The sequence below is a fragment of the Myotis lucifugus genome, unplaced genomic scaffold (genome assembly GCF_000147115.1).
Source record: "Myotis lucifugus unplaced genomic scaffold, Myoluc2.0 scaffold_6, whole genome shotgun sequence".
NCBI classification, from domain to species: domain Eukaryota; kingdom Metazoa; phylum Chordata; class Mammalia; order Chiroptera; family Vespertilionidae; genus Myotis; species Myotis lucifugus.
Genome location: NW_005871054.1, coordinates 18429196 through 18432254, shown reverse-complemented (window position 1 = coordinate 18432254; position 3059 = coordinate 18429196).

Below are 3059 nucleotides of genomic sequence, written 5' to 3'. Positions count from 1 at the left end.
CCGTTCCCGGATGTTGCTTCCCCTCCTACACACCATCCTATGGTTCCTTTTGCAATAGCTCCATTTACTTGTAAGACCCTCCCCCTATCTTCTTACGTGTGCATAACCCTTGCCCTCCAGCCACCTAGCACCTTGCAGGGGCAAGCCCGAAAGCTCTCCAACCAGAAAACGAATGTTAGCAGATCCTAGTGATGAACTTTCTTGTAGGGGCCCAATGACGTCCTCTAAAAAGTTCAGGTCACTTTTTAAAATAGCCTGTGGGCCCTGGCCGGGTAGCTCAGTTGGTTGGCGCATCCTCCCAATAAGCCAGGGTTGTGGGTTTGATCCCTGGTCAGGGCACATGCAAGAATCAACCAATGAATGCATAAATAAGTGGATCAACAAACCGATGTTTCTCTCTCTCTCTCTCCCTCTCTCTCTCTCTCTCTCAAATCAATCAATAAATAAACAACTTTTAAAATAGCCTGTGGAGGCTTCTGTGATACATGGTCCCTATTCTTTTGCAGTTGCATATCCGCAGTTGCATTAGAAATTCCTTTTCTCTGATGGTTGCCAGAGGGGATGGGGTGGGGGAGACTGGATGAAAAGGATTAAGAAGTACAAATTGGTAGTTACAAAAGAGTCATGGGGATGTAAAGTACAGCATAGGGAGCCTAGTCAATAATATTGTAATAACTCTGTATGGTGCCAGGTGGGTACTGGAAATATCAGAGGGAACACTTTGTAAAATATATTATTATCTAACCACTATGCTGTACACCTGAAACTAATACAAAGTAATATTGAATACAAACAGAAATTGAAAAATAAAATTGGGCGCCCCCACCCCCTCTTTCTCCACGCACAAAATAAAGGCCATTTGCGGATACAGTGAGATGGCCATTTGTAAGCCAGGAAGCTAGCCCTCGCTAGAAATCAACCCTGAGGCACTTTCATCTTGGACTCCTTACCTCCAGAAATGTGAGAAAATTTACATATATATTGGTGGGGAGAGAGAGGAACATCAACCTGCCATTCCACTTATTTGTGCATTCATTGGTTGCTTCTTGTATGTGCCCTGCCCGGGGATCAAACCTGCAACCTCGGTATATGGGAACTACACTCTAACGAACTGAGCAACCCAGCCAGGACAGAAAATGTCTCTTGTTAAAGCCACTCCATCTGTGGTGTTTAGTTATGGCAGCCAGAGCTGACTAGTAAAGGGTGCCTCGTTAGTGGGCAACTGAAGCGTAATTTTGCTGGAAAACTCTGGTAATTGGTACACCTAAGGTTTCTTTCTTTTCTTTTCTTTTTAAGGTTTCTTTCTAACCCAGGGATGAAGAAGCTAGAATTTCTGCACATCAACTCATAACAGATATAGCTAATGACTGCTCCCACGAGTCATTAATTTCTCCAGACATCTAGATACAAAGTGGCTTCCTGCAGTTTTAGGAAGAAAGGAACCTCGGGAACACACGCAGACACAGCCGCTGGAAACGTGGTGCTGTTGGTGAGAGTACTGACTGAGGTCTGAGGCCTTTGAAGCTGAATGTAATATACTTACTCCAAGGCAGTTTCGGAAGCTGTCCTGGGGATTTAACCTTATTCAAATCTGCATCTACCTTTCCATCTGCATCCTTCCCCTGACCCTTCCACCTAAACACAGCAACCTGTCACTAGGGCATGCGGTATGTGTTCTGTTCCTCAGTCACACCAACGTTCTAACAGTCAATTACTGCAAAAGCCCTTCATACAAACTTGGAAAATCAAATACAGAACTCTATAAAGTAAAAGGGAAAAAAAATTAAGAAATTCTGCCGGAGTCCATTCATTGTCTTCACTAGCTGAGTTTAGACAGAGACCCCCAAAAGCTAGTAACCTTTGAAGCCCTAGCAAAGGTCAGAACTGTGCACCACCCAGTTAATTTAGGTAATAATAGTTGAAGCATCATCCCCACCTTTGTTCACTTAATTCCTTAGATACTTATGTAGATCCTTGTTGATTATTGTTGATCAGATACTCTGCCTATTCCTGGAAATCATCTATTGATGAGCTAATCAGATACTTTGTCTATTCCTGGAAATTGTCTGCTGATCTGTGTGTCATTGAAACCTCCTTACCCTAAGGGCTACTCCAGATCAATAAAAGATTGGAGCAGCCTGAGCATGGGTAGAAGTCCTTCGGGACTTGCCCGCCTGGTCCCCCAATATTGCAAAATTATCTCGTGTCATTTCTCTCTCATTTGTTGTGCGGCTCCTCTTTCAGATACTGAACCCTACTCCACGCAGAACGTGGAGGGAGTGTTACTTGACAAAATTCCTTTTCTCGCCCAGCCGCGGTAGCTCAGTGGTTGAGCGTCGACCTGTGAATCAGGAGGTCATGGTTCGAATCATGATCGGAGCATATGCCCGGGTTGAGGGCTCGATCCCCACTCATGAAGGAGGCAGCTGGTCAGTGATTCTCTCTCATCATTGATGTTTCTATCTCCCTTTCCCTCTCCCTTCCTCTCTGAAATCAATAAAGATATATTTTTTAAAAAGAAAAAAAATTTCTTTTCTCTAGTGAAGACAGGTAGACAGGTGTTCAAATCACTGTCTTGTCCAGGATTTCTCACAAATCTGCAACTCACAGCCTTCATCCTGCATGATCTCTAGAAAAGCATTGGCGTCATCGAAGCTTGCAGGGGGCCATTCTACAGGTATTTTGTAGGGCTGCTTCAAAGCGCACCTGTTTCTGTCTTTATGGAAAGGGGTTTGGAGCTCCTCCCGGGCTTTCTAACTCCCTGCATCCTGGTTCAATGCCTCTGGGGCAGCCTAAGCCCCAGGCCATAAATCGTGCTTGACGATGGATTTCCTCTCATAATTTCCCCATGCGGCATCTATTTATTGCCCACAGTCTGCTTTATGCAAGGTATTATCTTGGGCGTGAGAGAAGATGCAAAGATGAGTGATTTTGCTGTCAAAGAATTAACTCCCGGTTAGAATTAGTAGACAATTTAGCACTGAATGCGCCTCATCAGGGACACCTCCTCCCCAGAGAGTTGGCCAGTTGGTGTCCTCACTGGTGTCCTTTCTACGACA